Raw genomic sequence first — 18,166 nt, 5'->3', positions numbered from 1 at the left:
ACATCAGCCAATCCCGAACCATCTCCTCCATGGCCTCTGGAAGAACCTGCCTCCCCCTGTGCCTGACTAGGCCTAGCCATGGTAGCACCAGCTGCTGGACGTCCTCCTGGAAGGTGATATCCCAAACCATGTAACTCGGGCTCTCCACCCGTCCACTCCTGCATCGCATTCAGCATCGATGAATCAATAGGAGTGGTCGGCAACTGCAGCTGCTCATAAGAAGGCTAGTGAACTCCAACAGCCTTGCACAACTTTGTGACAATAGAGGTATACGGGATATTGTACTGTGACTTCCCCCTCAAAAACTTCAAAATCCCTTGGTAGATAAACTCACCAAGGTCCACAAAATACTCCTCATTCAGAATCCCCCACAACAACCTGGCTCTCTCAACTGTAACCTCATGCGCATATGAAGAAGGCAAAATATTAGCACAAATAAAGGCATTCCATGCACGAGCGTACCTGTTCATCGCAACAGCCGGGAAAGAACGATAATCGTTGGATCCCCTCTTAAACTTCCACACCATGCCTGGCTGACAGAGAGTAGCAATAATCAAATCTGAGTCAAAATCCTCAGGGGCCTTTTCATTCCAATTTTCCTCATGGGGTTTCCTTTGTCGCTGCCCAATAACACGGCGAATCACCTCGGGCTGATAATCTACAGTAAGCCCACGAACAACAGAATACCCATTCTTATCGGCCTTGGCGTTCGCATAGAACTCGCGAACAACACTCATCGGTACATCCTCAGGTGACTCGCAGAAAGTAATCCAACCCTTCTCTGCAATCATCGGTAACAACTCACCATCCATTCCCGATGGCAAGAACCCCGTCTCCTTCAAAATCGGCTTAGTCAAAAGCTTAGCATACTCCTCCTTAGCAGCCCTATCCACCAATCAGGGCCTCGCAGCAATACTCCTTGAAGAATCAGCAATCCGAATGGTGCTACTGCTCTCTACAGTTCGAGATCTCTTTGGGGCCATTGAAACTGAGAATAAGGGTTTGAGAGTTGTGTTTTGTGTGTAGGAAAGGGTTTGTAATTTGAAAGTATATGGGAGGTATATGGAGAGGTTATGTGTATATATAGGGTAAGATTAAGGTTAGAATTAGATTAGGAGTGGGGTTGTAGTTGATTTGTAGAAGGAAATCGTGGGTTAATGGGGGTTGTGGTTGTGGTTTGTTTTTGATTTTTTTGATTTTCTATTTTTTTTATAGGCTGAAACTGTTTTTTTCTCGGCACAGGTTCGCAGGCGGTCTCCTGGAACCAGCAGGCCGGCGCCTGCTAGCACACGGCCGCCTGGTCCTAGCAGGCGGGCGCCTGCAAGGTCACTAGAAAAAATGTTCCTGCCCTCAATTTTATGATTTTTTGGGTTTTTGGATAGAGTACTAAATTCTAAGGGTTCCTATGGTCTCATATCTTGGGTTGCCTCCCAAGAAGCGCTTCTTTTACGTCATTAGCTTGACGTAGAGTACTGCGATCAAGTTGACAATAAAATAGCACTAACCACTTTCCGGTTTGCCGTATCCCCATAATAATGCTTCAATCTCTGACCATTTACTTTGAATGCTTGGCCCGTATCGTTCTCAAAAATCTCTATCGCTCCATGTGGAAACACAGTTTTGACGATAAATGGTCCAGAGCACCTTGATTTCAACTTTCTAGGAAAAAGTCAGAGACAAGAGTTGAATAGAAGAACTTGTTACCCCGACACAAATGACTTAGGAGATAACTTCCTATCGTGCCACCTTTTTACTTTTTCCTTGTACATTTTGTTATTTTCGTACGGTTGAAGTCGAAATTCATCAAGTTCATTTAACTAGAAGCATTCGCTTCTTCTCAGCTGCATCTAGATCAAGGTTTAACTTCTTCAATTCCCAATAAGCCTTATGCTCAAGCTCCGTAGGTAAATGATATCCCTTACCATGGACAAGCTGAAACGGGGACATCCAAAGTGGAGTCTTGTATGTTGTTCTATAAGCCCAAACAGCTTCATCGAGCTTCAAAGACCAATCTTTCCTTGATGGACAAATGACATTCTATAGAATGCGCTTGATCTCTCTATTTGACACTTCATCTTGACCATTAGTTTCCGGATGATAGGCAGTAGCGATGCGATGATTCACTTTGTAGCGTTGCATCATAGAAGTGAACTTACGATTGCAGAAATGCGACCCTTCATCACTTATGATAACTCGTGGCGTTCCAAACCTTGTGAATATCTGCTTATGAAGAAAACTCAACACTACCTTTGCATCATTAGTTGGAAGAGCCTTGACTTCTACCCATTTCAAGACATAATCGACTGCCATCAAGATGTACTGATTATTGCAGGACGAGATAAATGGTCTCATGAAATCGATTCCCCAAACATCGAAGACCTCAACTTCAAGCATCACATTCAAAGGCATCTCATCCTTTCTGGTAAGATTCCCAACTCTTTGGAAACGATCACACCTTAAGACGAACTAATGTGCATCCTTAAACAACATAGGCCAGAAAAAACCTGCTTGAAGAATACGAGCTGCTGTCTTTTCACCACCATAATGTCCACCATAAACTGTGGAATAACAGTCTCGTAATATCCCCTCCATCTCACAGAATGGGATACATCTCTTGATGATCTGGTCAGCTCCTTGTCTAAACAAATATGGTTCATCCCACATGTACTACTTCACCTCATGCAGAAACTTCTTCTTTTGAGCTGCATTCATATTATGAGGCATTATATTGCTAACAAGATAGTTCACAATGTCTGCAAACCATGGCTCTTCCTTTTGAATTGCGAATAAATGCTCATCCGGAAAAGATTCGTTGATCAATATCTTATCATGTGAAGTAGAATTGGGATTCTCCAATCTAGAGGGATGGTCAGCTACTTGATTTTCAGTACCTTTTCGATCCTTGATCTCTAACTCAAATTCCTGTAGCAAGAGCACCCAACGAATAATTCTAGGCTTCGAATACTTCTTTGAGACCAGATAGCGGATGACAGCGTGATCAGTGAATGCCGCCACCTTTGTCCCAAGTAGATAAGATCGAAATTTCTCGAAACCAAAAACTATAGCCAAGAGCTCCTTCTCGGTAGTGGTGTAGTTCAGTTGAGCTCCATTTAGTGTCTTACTAGCATAGTAGACCACATGAAAGATATTAGACTTTCGCTGCCCCAGAACTGCTCCCACAACATAATCACTTGCATCACACATCATCTCAAAAGGTTCTCTCCAATTAGGTGCCGTAATAACTGGTGCAGTGATTAAACTCTTCTTGAGAGTCTCAAATGCTGCCAAGCATTCATCATCAAAATTAAAAGGCACATCTTTCTTGAGCAAGTTGCACGACGGCTTAGAAATCTTAGAGAAGTCCTTGATGAAATGCCGATAAAAACCTGCATGACCAAGAAAACTACGGATTCCTTTCACAGAAATAAGTGGCGGAAGATTTTCAATGACTCCCACCTTGGCTTTATCCACCTCAAGACCCTTACTAGGGACCTTATGCCCAAGAATGATATCTTGTTGCACCATGAAGTGACATTTTTCCTAATTGAGCACTAGATTGGTTTCCACACACCTTTTGAACACCAAATGAAGATTATTCAAGCATTCATCATACGAATGTCCAAAGACGGAGAAGTCATCCATGAACACTTCGACACTATTTCCAATCATATCAGAGAATATAGCCATCATGCATCTCTGAAAAGTGGCAGGTGCACCACATAAGCCAAAAGAAACTCTTCGGAAAGCAAACGTGCCGAATGGACAAGTGAAAGTAGTCTTCTCTTGATCTTCTGGTTCAATGCAAATATGATTGTAGCCCGAATAGCCATCCAGAAGAAAATACTACTCATGACCATCCAGCCACTTTAGAATTTCTTTCTTCACTACTTCTTTCATTATAGAATTAAGCCTTCGCTGTTGCTCAACAGTCGGCTTGCTACCTTCCTCTAGCATAATTTTATGCATGTAGTACGAAGGGCTGATCCCTTTTATATATGCTATAATCCATCCGATGGCCGATTTGAATTCTCTTAAAATCCTCAAGAGCTTGTCCTCATCACTACTTGAAAGGTTAGATGCAATAATAACAGGCAAAGTAGATGCATCACCTAAAAAAGCATACATTAAGTGTTCAGGCAATGGTTTAAGCTCCAAAGTAGGTGCTTCTTTAATAGATGGTTTGAGCTTTCCCTCAGCATTCTTGAGATCAGTATTACCAAGAGATTCAAATGGCATGTCTAGCTTTCATTTCTAAGGAGAAGCATTTAGATATTATAACTGCTCATTGCCTTCCTTATCATCACTGTCAAATTCCCCCAATAAGTTTTGTAATAACTACAGAATCGACCAAATCCATCTTGAAGCACTCCTCATCTTCTGTGGGGAATTTCATCGCATTGAACACATTGAATGTCACATCCTGATCTTGCACCCTCAGAGTAAGTTCACCCTTTTGCATATCTATCAAGGTACGACCTGTAGCCAAGAAAGGTCTTCCCAAGATTATGGGAATCTTCTTATATTCCTTGAAATCCAGAATGACAAAATCTGCAGGAAAGATGAGCTTGTCCACCTTTACTAGCACGTCCTCCACGATGCCTCGTGGGTATGTAATAGAATGATCAGCCAATTGTAGAGACATGTAGGTGGGCTTTGGATCAGGAAAATTCAGCTTTTTGAAGATAGACAACGATATCAGATTGATGCTTGCTCCCAAATTGCAAAGGCACTTGTCGAATGACAACTTGCCAATGGTGCAAGGAATGGTGAAGCTACCTGGATCCTTAAGCTTTGGAGGTAACTTTTGTTGCAGCACAGCACTGTACTCTTCCGTTAGAGCAATAGTATCAAGATAATCCAGTTTCACCTTCCTTGAAAGAATACCTTTCATAAATTTCGCATAACTAGGCATTTGCTCCAGAGCCTCAGCGAAAGGTATGTTGATGTGAAGTTTCTTGAACACCTCCAGAAACTTATGAAACTCCTTGTCCAGCTTTTGTTTTTGCAATTTCTTAGGAAAGGGTGGTGGAGGATAGAGTTGTTTCTCCCCTGTATTAACCTCAGGCAGAGTGTGTTTAACAATAGTCTTCCTTGGTTCCCCCTCTTTTTCTTTTTGCTTTTCTTCTTCATGTACAACTTCAGCTTCTCCATCTTTTGCTTTTTCAGCTTCAGCAACTTTTCCAGACCTTAAGGTGACAACTTTGACTTACTCCTTAGCTTCCTTCCTGCCTGGCACTTCAGTATCGCTGGGAAGTCTGCCAGGTTGATGATTGAGCAAAGCATTGGCTATTTGATCGATTAGATTTTCCAAGGTCTTGATAGAAATATCCTGACTTTTACACAATAGCTTTAACTCCTCAAAATCATCATTAGAAGGTGGAACATCACCTCCTTGTTGAGGATATGATTGCCTTTGAGCATATTGCTGAGGTTGCTAGAATCCAGGTGGATTAAACTGTTTACTTGCAGCTTGCTGTTATGGTTGCTGAACAACATTTTGATTATTGCTCCAGCTGAAATTGGGATGATTTCTGTTATTAGGATGATAAGTAGCTGGCATAGGCTACTGCGGTCACTGATAATTGTTCACATACTGAACAAATTCATTAACAAGATAACACTGATCCTTAACATGAGAGCCTGCATAAAGCTCACAGACAATAGCTATTTGATTGACTCCATAGTTGGCTAAAGAATCGACCTTCATAGACAGCGGTTGGAGCTGCGCTGTTATAGCTGTAGCTGCGTCAACTTCCAGAATACCTGCTACCTTCCCAGGCATCATCCTTTGAGTTGGGTTTTGATACTCATTTGTAGCCATAGTTTCAATAAGATTATAGGATTCAGTATAGCTTTTGGCCCACAAAGCGCCTCCAGAAGCTGCATCGAGCATGGGCCTAGATTGGGCCCCCAAACCATTGTAAAAACCAGTAATCACCATCCAGTCAGGCATACCATGATGTGGACACTTTCTCAACATCTCCTTATAGCGCTCCCAAGCTTCACACATAGATTCTCCTTGTTGCTGCGCAAACTAAGTAAGAGCACTCCTCACAGCTGCAGTCTTGGCCATTGGATAGAACTTCACCAGAAACTTTTACGCGAGATCTTCCCAAGTAGTGATGGACCCAGCTGGTAAAGAATGTAACCAGTCCTTAGCTTTGTCCCTCAGAGAGAAAGGGAAAAGCCTCAGCTTGATAGCCTCATCAGTAACACCATTATATTTGAAAGTACTACAGATCTCGACAAAATTCCTGATATGCATGTTGGGATCTTTAGTCGCAGCACCTCCGAAAGAAATAGAATTCTGCACCATCTGAATAGTGCCCGGCTTGATTTCGAAAGTATTGGCCTGAATAGCCGGATGAATGATGCTTGACTGAATGTCATCAATTTTAGGACGAGAAAAGTCCATAAGAGCTGGATCAGCTGGAACTATACGATCACCCATTGTTACAGGTTCTTTCTTCTCGCTATCTGTATTCGAATCTTCAAAAACTATCTTCTCCGAAAAGTCAAGAGCTGAATCTGTCTCCTCCGCTGTATCAAGATTCCTCTTACGGGTGCGAGAACGTGTTTGCATAAACGCTCGCTAGAGTACTTGAAACATAACATGAAATAGTAAGTAACAAGTCTTAATCAATGAATCCTAATGACCACTGATGGCAAGTACATAAACTAAACAAATTAACACCGAGTCCCCGTTAGCGGCGCCAAAAACTTGTTAGGCACAAAGCATGCGCTAAATAAATCATGCAAGTATACGCGTTCGCAAGTAATATAGAATGGTTTCTAGTTCGTTCCCATAGAGACTCTGATTAATTATATTTAATTAACACTTACTCACCAATGTATGATTACTCTTCAATGTCAAGACAATAACAATTAAGGTCGATTAACTAATATTAACTACGAGAACTGAACACTTAAATTATCAATATTAAACACACATGAGATCATAACTTCATTACTACTTCATTCAATAGTTATTGTTATTACCCTTAACATGTAATGGTGATGATATTAATTGAACAACACGAAACTGATAAACGCCAACTTTCATTGTACGAACACCATTCTACCAAGCATCCACAATTAAGAGAGAAGTTGAATAGGCATCAATTATGTTGAGACTTTATTGAAAGAGATGTATCCTAAGTCCAATCATGTATGATGATTTAGGAATAAATTTTATGTAATTTGTTTGTTTTCAATTATATTAATAAAGACTTGTTTTGTTTTTATTACGGGCTTTATCTATTTAAGTATTTAAATAAGATATACCATAGTTTAGAGTAAAGCTTTTTATGGATTATGAAGAGATCATAATAATGAGACCTAAAAGATGATAACTCTGAACTTAAATAGTTCCTGATCGTAGGATTACTAACTGGTAATTAGTAATCCGTAAAGATCGGTACATATTATGCCTGCTTCATTATGAAGGATGTCTGTTCTCATAGACATTTGTGTGGTGACACTATAGCTAGTATGTAGGTGCTTATTATAGAATAAGTTCACTGAACATGACTCGCACAACTGAACAACTTATGCAGTTCACTCATGTGTCAACAGTTGTTCACATAGTGATAGTTGTACAAGTGTCCTTAGACTTGAGGTCATCATAGTCATCTTGTGTACACCAAACTATACTTTAGTTTAGTTCTCAGTCTCCAGGGACAATATTAAAGGCTCTTCTGGGTGTAGGAATTTGTACACGAAGATAGTGAATGATCAATTAAGGATCTACCCCTTTCAGTGAAGGAAGAGAATGTCCTATGCCATTCCACTTATGCTAGTTCAGGAATCTCTGGCCAGAGTGAATGAAATTAGAAAGAAGTTTCTAATTTGCATTAAACGAAATTAGGCATATTTAAGAAGAAAACATATGATTAAAGTAGATAGGCTTGACACGCGATCCATGCCTTGTATTTAAGTGGGATATTGCAGGGTAGAAGGAATTGATTGTACGGTAACTATTCACTGAATAGGTTCTTGGTATTCTAAGCAGAGAATTCGTATTATCCGGATAGTCGCGATATGCTGAGAAGTATCCCTCATGATGTAGAATAAATATGATTAATTTATTAATTAATCATATTTAATGAATTAGAGAATTTATATAAATAATGATAATATAGTTTTTTTATTATTTATTTCTACTACCGGCTTAATATTGAACCTACAGGGTCACACCATAAAAGAGAATGATTTAATGGTGGAGGAATTAATTAATAATGGATGGTAATTATTTATTTCTTAATAATTGATTAAATGAGATTTAATTAATTATAAATTAATTAAGAAAAGTTCTTAATATTATTAATTAAGAATTTAACTTTTGGAAATTAAATCAAGTGAGAGAATTATTTTCTAAAGTGTTTAGAAAAAGGATTAATGATTAAAAGGTGTTTTAATTATTAGTTAATTGGTTAATGAGAATAATCAATTAAAGGGTTATTAATAATAATATTTTATGGGAAAATTTTCAGCTGAAATTTTTGCCTATAAATATACTACTATAAACCCTATTTGCCTCAACTAAAGAAAAACCCTAATTTTGACAAAGAAAAGAAAGAAGGAGGCAACCCTAAAATTCTCTCTCGGCCTCTTCCTCCCTCGATTGCTTCATTCTCTTGGTGGATACCGGTAGAGTGCTTCACACTTGAGGAGCAGCTGCTAGGAGTCTCTATACTTCATCTTTGGATCACTTTGAAAGGTTAGTAATCGATCCATAACTATATTCACGAATTGTTTGCGTTTTATATGGGTTTTATGTGATTTAATTGTTAATCATGCTTCCGTGTATGCATAAATCCCATCAGTGGTATCAGAGCATAGGTTGTATGCATCTAGATTCGTGATAAAAATTTCAGAATTTTATTATGTTGTATGAATTTTTTATCAATTTATTCGTGTTTGGGGATATAATTGATTTAATTATGAATTAAATATAAATAAATTATAAAAATATTTTTAATCCCTACAATTGTTGTAGATCAGTATGATATTTTTTTCTTTTTTTTTATATATAGATTATTTAATTTTGATTTATTAAAGGGTTTTTAAATTAAAAAGTAAATAATCTGTATATATAAAATATGTAATGATTAGTGTAATCATTACACAGTTTTCTGTGCACAGCAAAAAGAGAATAGGAAATAAGGAGAGGTACAGTACGCAAAAGTCCTGTTCTGTCAGGTGTGTCAGCGCAACGCTGAGTTGTGCTCAGCGCGTGTAAGATACGCGCGGTTGCGGCCTATATTCTATTGTTTAGGCTTGTACGAACGCGTCCGAACTCCGATTGAAACGTGTAATATATCTTGGATTTATTTTTTCGAGACACACCTGTTGGGATTATTTAATATTTTTAGCAAATTTATTTGCAAATGATTATATCCCTTAAAGTGTATTTAATGCATTATTTGATAATATTAAATGCATGATTAATTCGTACATTAATAAATAATTGCACTACATATTATGTCAAGCCTAGATATATGTCCTTTTATATTTTTATATGTGATATATGTTTGAGTTATCATGTGATGATAGATTTAGGTGAAGTTAATTGACACAAGGCGTATGTTAGACGATCTAGGCTTAGTGGAAGTGTTCCATAATTTTAATATAAATATTATGAATACAATCATGAGATTCTTGTGTTTGTGAAACACGTAATTAAATATGAATTTTCAATTTTGAGAGAAAGGATGATTCTGTCAAAAGCGGATTTTGATCTGTAAGAAAGGGGTATTAAGTGACGCCTCTTGATAATGCTCCCCCCGATCTGGGAATCATCCAATTATCGATTATTGATTTGAAATATTTAATTTAAAAGGAAGAATCTCTTTATAATATGATTGTGGTTGTAACATAATATAATCCCTCCTAAAATAATATCAAGTAGTAAATTGGCCAAAGACATAACTGGATTGTGTCGGTCATAGCCTTACAACATAATAGAAAGTAGAGTTCTTATTTTGAGACATTATCATTTCATGCTACAGCCGAGGGCTTTGTTTTGAGATTAAGAGATGATTTTCTATCACATGAGATGTGTATGATAAATTGGGTTCCAATGGTCGTTATGTGCCACAGCCGTGGGCTATTAGAAGTCTAATTTAATTATACAAGATGTTGGGTTTGACTTGACTTAAAATATTGAGTGAGTCGTGCTACAGCCGAGACTCAATGATTTAAGAGGCTAAAATATTATAGGGAATAACATAAGATGTAATTGACAAGAGTTCTCTGCTTATTGAACATCACCTGGCGTTTCGTGCTACAGCCGAGGTTGTGTGATTGAATGTAGGATCCCTATTCCCACTAGCATTATGAATGCGCAATTTTTCACTTAGGGGATTGTATAAATTAGATAAACTAGTGGAGCCACTTATGAATAAAGACCCGATTCATATAGTGTTTTGAAACGTAATTGAATATTTGCTAAGTGTCGTTATGTGTTTATCATTTACAGATTTACTATATTCGTTATGTCTTCTGCACTATCACTCCGGAGCATACTAGATGCTCACAAATTGACTGGTCCTAATTTTGCTGACTGGCTTCGAAACTTGAGAATTGTTCTCAGGGTTGAGAAGCTGGAATATGTGCTTGACTCACCTAAGCCTGCTGAACCTGCTGACGATTCATATAATAATGAACATGTTGTGTATCGTAAGTGGATAGATGATGCAAATGTTGCTCAATGTATCATGCTGGCTTCCATGAACATTGAGCTACAGAAGCAGCATGAGCATATGGATGCTCACACTATCCTATCGCATCTACAAGAGTTGTATGATGTGGTAGGGAGGACAGCTCGATATTATATATCGAAGGAGCTGTTCGGCTGTAGGATGTCTGAGGGATCATCTGTGAATGACCATGTACTTAAGATGATCAATTTGATTGAACGTCTTGGACAACTTGGTTTTGTCATGGATGGGGAGCTGAGCCAAGACTTGGTCTTGCAATCACTTCCAGATTCATTCTCGTAGTTTGTTGTGAACTTTCACATGAATAAGATGGATGTCAGCTTGCCTGAACTTCATAACATATTGAAAACTGCTGAGTCGAATTTTCCTTCGAAGAAGAGTTCTGTTCTTCTTATTGGAGAAGGCTCAACTTCCAAGAAAAGGAAGAGGACCTTTCCTAAGAAAAAGAAGAAGATTGGTGAGAGTTAGCCTACTCCAGCAAAGGCTAAAGTAGACCCTAAAAGCAATGTTGTTTGCTTCCACTGTAACAAGGTGGGTCACTGGAAGAGAAACTGCAAGGCATATCTTGCAGAGTTGAAAAAGAAGAAGGCTAGTGAGACTACCCCTTCTGATTCAGGTATGTTCATGATCGAAGTTAATATGTCACTAAGTCAAATTTCTACTTGGGTATTAGATACCGCTTGTGGTTCTCATATTTGCAATTCGTTGCAGGGACTAAAGGGAAGTAGGACTCTTGAAGAAGATGAGGTGATTCTACGTATGGGAAATGGAGCAAGGGTTGCCGCCATATCTATAGGATCATTTAGTTTACATATGCCTATGGGCAAGACTATTATTTTGAATAATTGTTATTACGTTCCCTCTATTTTGAGGAATATTGTTTCTATTCATATATTGGATTTGGATGGCTTTTCATTTATTATTAAGAATAATGAATGTTCTATTCTTAGAGATAATGTTCTTTATGGATGTGGTACTTTAAATAATGGTTTGTATGTATGCGACTTAGGAAATGATTTACTTCAGATTAAACAAACTAATAAAAGAAAACGAGATGATGAAAATTTGACCTATTTATGGCACTGTAGGCTAGGTCATATTAGTGAGAAAAGATTACGCTCATTACACCAGGATGGGTTACTTGAACCATTTGATTTTGAATCATATCTGGTATGTGAATCTTGTCTCATGGGTAAGAGGACCAAATATCCATTTACTGGACATGGAGAGAGAGCTACAGACGTGTTAGGCTTGGTACACACAGATGTATGTGGACCAATGTCAACACATGCTATGGGAGGATTTTCATACTTCATTACTTTTACGGATGATAAATCCAGGTTTGGATATGTGTATTTAATGAAACACAAGTCTGAAGCTTTTGAAAAGTTCAAAGAGTACATATATGAAGCAAAGAAACAAACCAAAATGAGTATTAAAGTTCTTCGATCAGATCGAGGAGGTGAATACTTAAGTGGGGAATTTCTAAATCATCTCAAAGAAAATGGTATACTATCACAATGGACACCTCCTGCAACTCCACAATTGAACGGAGTTTCTGAAAGGAGGAATCAGACTTTGTTGGACATGGTTCAGTCCATGATGAGCTATACAGATCTTCCAGTATCCCTTTGGGGTTATGCCTTAGAAACTTCAGCATATTTACTGAACAAGGTACCTTCTAAATCTGTTCCGAAAACTCCATATGAGATATGGAAAAGAAGGAAGCCAAGTCTTAAACACATTAAGATTTGGGGATGTCCAGCTTTTGTCAAGAAAGTTGAACCTGAAAAGCTGGAATCAAGATCCGTAAAATGTAGGTTTGTGGGATATCCAAAAGAGACTTAAGGATATTACTTTTACACCGAACAAAGGGTGTTTATTTCAAGACACGCGACCTTCTTGGAGAAACAGTTTATTCTTAAAGGGAACAGTGAGAACAAGGTTGAACTTAATGAAGTTCAAGAAGCACAACCTACAACGGTTCAAGAGGAAGTACCTATTCAGAAAGTACAACCTTCTGTAGAACAGCCTGCACGTAAGTCAAAGAGGGTGTCTCGTCAACCTGAGAGGTATTATGGACTTGTCATTGAGAATGACAATGACTTGTCATTTATTGATGGATAAGACCCTATGACCTATGATGAGGCTATGAGTTGTGATGACTCAGAGAAATGGCAGAGTGCCATGAAATCCGAAATGGACTCCATGTATGCCAACCAAGTGTGGACTCTGGTTGAGGCGCCTGAAGGTGTTAAGCCTATTGGGTGCAAGTGGGTATATAAGAGAAAGATTGGAGCAGATGGCCAGGTGGAGACCTATAAGGCTAGGCTAGTGGCAAAAGGATTTAAACAAAGACAAGGGATTGACTTTGATGAAACCTATTCGCCGGTAGCCTTACTTAAATCCATTCAGATTTTGCTTGCGATTGTGGCTTACTATGACTATGAGATCTGGCAAATGGACGTGAAACGACCTTCCTCAATGGGAAACTTGAAGAGGATGTGTATATGACACAACCAGAAGGATTTGTTTCTAAAGAAAATGAACATCTAGTTTGTAAACTGAATCGATCCATATACGGACTGAGGAAAGCTTCTCGTATATGGAACACCCGTTTTGATGAGACAATCAAAGATATTGATTTCATCAAAAATATGGATGAACCATGCATCTATAATAAGGTTAGTGGGAGCGTGGTAACATTCATAATACTGTATGTGGACGACATACTTCTCATTGGGAATGATATACCGATGCTTCAATCAGTCAAAGTGTGGCTATCTAAGAACTTCACGATGAAGGACTTGGGAGAGGCATCTTACATTCTTGGAATGAAGATCTATAGAGATAGATCAAAGAGAATGTTAGGCTTGACCCAAAGTACAGACATCGAAAAAGTGCTAAAGAGATATAACATGGAAAACTCCAAGAGAGGACTCATTCCCATGAGCCATGGAGTTTCTCTTTCCAAGAAAATGTCTCCAAAGACATCTGAGGAGAGAGAGCGTATGATTAGGATTTCTTATGCTTCTTAAATAGGATCCATCATGTATGCGATGTTATGTACTCGACCTGATGTTGCTCACTCACTTAGTGTGACAAGAAGATTTCAGTCCGATCCAGGTGAAGAACACTGGAAAGCGGTGAAAAACATCCTGAAGTACTTGAGAAGGACTAAGGAAATTTTTCTTGTTTATGGTGGTTCTGAGTTGAAAATAGAGGGGTATACAGACTCTAGTTTTCAGTCAAAAATTGATGATAGTAAATCCATGTCAGGGTATGTGTTTACCCTAAATGGTGGGGCAGTTAGTTTGAAGAGTTCCAAACAGTCAACGACGGCTGACTCCACAGTGGAAGCAGAGTATATAGCTGCAAGTGAAGCTGCACAAGAAGCTGTTTGGATAAAGAAATTTGTTTCTGAGTTGGGAGTTGTTCCTAGCATAGAAGAGCCAATAGTGTTGTATTGTGACAACAATGCGGCAATAACAAAAGCTAATGAACCAAGATCTCATAAGAATTCCAAGCATGTCCTGCGGCGCTTTCATCTAATTAGGGAGATTGTTGAAAGATGAGATGTCAACGTCAAGAGAGTTGACACACATAACAACATAGCAGACCCTTTAACAAAGCCACTTTCTCAAAGTCACTTTGATCGTCATAAAGACAAGATGGGTATTAGATACTAGAGTGATTAACTTTAGTACAAGTGGGAGATTGAAAGAGATGTGTCCTAAGTCCAATCATGTATGATGATTTAGGAATGAATTTTATGTAATTTGTTTGTTTTCAATTATATTAATAAAGACTTGTTTTGTTTTTACTATGGGCTTTATCTATTTAAGTGTTTAAATAATATATACCATAGTTTAGAGTAAAACTTTTTATGGATTATGATGAGATCATAATAATGAGACCTAAAAGATGATAACTCTGAACTTAAATAGTTCCTGGTCGTAGGATTACTAACTGGTAATTAGTAATCCGCAAAGATCGGTACATACTATGCCTGCTTTATTATGAAGGATGTCTGTTCTCATAGACATTTGTGTGGTGACACTATAGCTAGTATGTAGGTGCTTATTATAGAATAAGTTCACTGAACATGACTTGCACAGCTGAACAACTTATGGAGTTCACTCACGTGTCAACAATTGTTCACATAGTGATAGTTGTACAAGTGTCCTTAGACTTGAGGTCATCATAGTCATCTTGTGTACACCGAACTATATTTTGGTTTAGTTCTCAGTCTTCAGGGACAATATTAAGGGCTCTTCTGGGTATAGGAATTTGTACACGAAGATAGTGAATGATCAATTAAGGATCTACCCCTTCCAGTGAAGGAAGAGAATGTCCTATGCCATTCCACTTATGCTAGTTCAGAAATCTCTGGCCAGAGTGAATGAAATTAGAAAGAAGTTTCTAATTTGCATTAAACGGAATTAGGCATATTTAAGAAGAGAACATATGATGAAATTAGATAGGCTTGACACGCGATCCATGCCTTGTATTAAATTGGGACATTGCAGGGTAGAAGGAATTGATTGTACGGTAACTATTCACTGAATATGTTCTTGGTATTCTAATTAGAGAATTCGTATTATCCGGATAGTCGTGATATGCTGAGAAGTATCCCTCACGATGTAGAATAAATATGATTAATTTATTAATTAATCATATTTAATGAATTAGAGAATTTATATAAATAATGATAAAATAGTTTTTTATTATTTATTTCTACTACCGGCTTAATATTGAACCTACATGATCACACCATAAAAGAGAATGATTTAATGGTGGATGAATTAATTAATAATGACTGGTAATTATTTATTTGTGAAATAAATAATTAATTAGAATATTTAATAATTGATTAAATGAGATTTAATTAATTATAAATTAATTAAGAAAAGTTCTTAATATTATTAATTAAGAATTTAACTTTTGGAAATTAAATCAAGTGAGAGAATTATTTTCTAAAGTGTTTAGAAAAAGGATTAATGATTAAAAGGTGTTTTAATTATTATTTAATTGGTTAATGAGAATAATCAATTAAAGGGTTATTAATAATAATATTTTATGGAAAAATTTTGAGCTGAAATTTTTGCCTATAAATATACTATTATAAACCCCATTTGCCTCAACCAAAGAAAAACCCTAATTTTGACAAAGAAAAGAAAGAAGGAGGCAACCCTAAAATTCTCTCTCGGCCTCTTCCTCCCTCGATTGCTTCGTTCTCTTGGTGGATACCGGTAGAGTGCTTCACACTTGAGGAGCAGCTGCTAGGAGTCTCTATACTTCATCCTTGGATCGCTTTTAAAGGTTAGTAATCGATCTATTACTATATTCACGAATTGTTTTCATTTTATATGGGTTTTATGTGATTTAATTGTTAATTATGCTTCCGTGTATGCATAAATCCCATCACCTATATGATTACACAGGGCAAGTAAAACGGTTAGAGTTACCCACTAATCATGCATACAATATATGAACCTATGCTAGCATGGCAAGTTCTAAATCTCAAGATTCACTGTCGCTTCACAAGAGATTAACACGCTATCTTATATGTTCGCGACGCACATAAGACGAATAAGCAAAACCTATGCTAGATATCATACAATCATCACATACCAAGGTATTAAACAATTAACTAAAGAAATCCATAGTAAATTCGCTATGACCCCATGATCACAATTAGCCCATGATAGAACTCATCGTCACCATGGGTTCATAAGAAAACATGATATAAACACATCGATATAAACTAATAAAAATACTTAATAAAAACAGAGTACGTCACAAGAGTATTAAGGTTCAAATAGTAAAGAAAACTAGCATCCACTGTTACAACGAATTAAAAGAATCACAAGATGAACGTATGTTTCCTCTTCTTCATTGTTGCGTGCTGAAACATTCTTCTTGATCTTCTCTCCTTGTTACTTGTTCCTTGCTTGTTGTGAAAACGTCTCCCAAATAGGTTTATATAAGAGTCCACAAGGAACAACCCTGTTAGAAGCCTGATAGAACTCGAATTATAAAATCCAGGATTAAAATTCTCGCACCCAGGCGGCCGCCTCCAATCTCCACGCGGGCGCCTCCTAGTAGACGGTCGCCTGCTCCTTCCAGGCGGGCGCCTGTTACCTTTTTGGAAAAATAATATTTTTCACTTCTGATTTTGCTGATTTCTTCGCACAACTCCCCGTAACTGATCCCAAGCACTTTTGTAGGCTTATTATGATGAAATCTCCCTAATTACACAAGTTATACCCTGAAACGCAAAAACACTAGAAAAACGCATCAAATACACAAAATACTTGATTTCAAGCCATTATAAGACGTTCTAAGTGGTATAAAATGCCACTTATCAGTAGGTTCCTCTTCCTTGAACACTTTTGACCTTATATGGCCCTTCCCAATTTGGGGCAAGTTTTCCTTTCTGCCCAACACTGGAATCTTCCACCTTCCTCAGAACCAAGTCACCTTGTTTGAAGAACCTTTCTTTAACCCTTAGGTTGTAGTAGAATGAAGCCTTTTTCTGATATTCCACTATCTTCGCATGTGCCTCATCTCGTACTTCATCAATTAGATCCAGGGTTAATTTTTGCCCCTTCTCATTTTCCTCAGCATTAAAAGCTTGGATCCTGGAAGACGAATGTGATATCTCTACAGCAACAACCGCTTCTGCCCCATATGCTAATATGAAGGGAGTTGCTCCAGTTGTGACCCTACAAGTAGTTCTATAGGCCCATAGTATTGGGAGTATTTCATCAACCCAGTTATTCCTCGACTTCTCGATCCTCTTCTTTAGTCCATCCAGGATTATTCGATTTGCCACTTCCGCTTGCCCATTGGCTTGTGGGTGAGCTATAGAGGTAAATCACAACTCAATCTCATTCTCCTTGCAAAACTTCTTGAATTCCTCATTGTTGAACTGTGTTCCATTATCGGTAACTAGGATACGGGGAATTCCATATCGGTACATAATGTTTTCCCACAGGAATTGTGCAACCTGCTTAGTTATGATCTTGGCCAAAGACTTGGCTTAAATCCACTTAGTAAAATAATTAATGGCTACAATCAGGAACTTCCTTTATGCAGTGGCCATGGGGAAGGGTCCAAGTATATCCATTCCCCACATGGCAAAGGGGATGGGAGAGTTGATGGAGGTCAACATTGTGAGATCCAGTAATTTTGGGAATTTATATTAGTAATATCTGAATGATTTTATGTGATTGTTTCAAATTGGGAGGGAATAAAGTTGTGGATATTTTATTCCTCTTTGATCAATTCATGTTTTTAAATGATTAATGTTTTAGTTGATAACTGTGATATCGATTCCTGTCATTGATGTGAGAGTATTTAATTACTTTTACTATTTTCAAAATATACTTGGTTTTATCTAGATTCTCCCTCGTAGCAGGTGAATTGTGAAAATATTCGAA

General features: G+C 37.8%; 1 non-coding gene across 1 annotated transcript; it reads left to right on the top strand.

Moving 5' to 3' along the window:
- Window positions 1-5,951: 5,951 nt before the first annotated feature.
- On the top strand, window positions 5,952-6,058 carry LOC141681306 (small nucleolar RNA R71). Its single transcript, XR_012558747.1, has one exon. It is a non-coding gene; the product is annotated as a small nucleolar RNA R71 (small nucleolar RNA).
- Window positions 6,059-18,166: the final 12,108 nt, after the last annotated feature.

Source organism: Apium graveolens, chromosome 8 (genome assembly GCF_009905375.1).
Source record: "Apium graveolens cultivar Ventura chromosome 8, ASM990537v1, whole genome shotgun sequence".
NCBI classification, from domain to species: Eukaryota; Viridiplantae; Streptophyta; class Magnoliopsida; order Apiales; family Apiaceae; genus Apium; species Apium graveolens.
The sequence above is the reverse complement of the archived record's forward strand: the minus strand, read 5'-3'. Positions and strand labels throughout refer to the sequence as shown.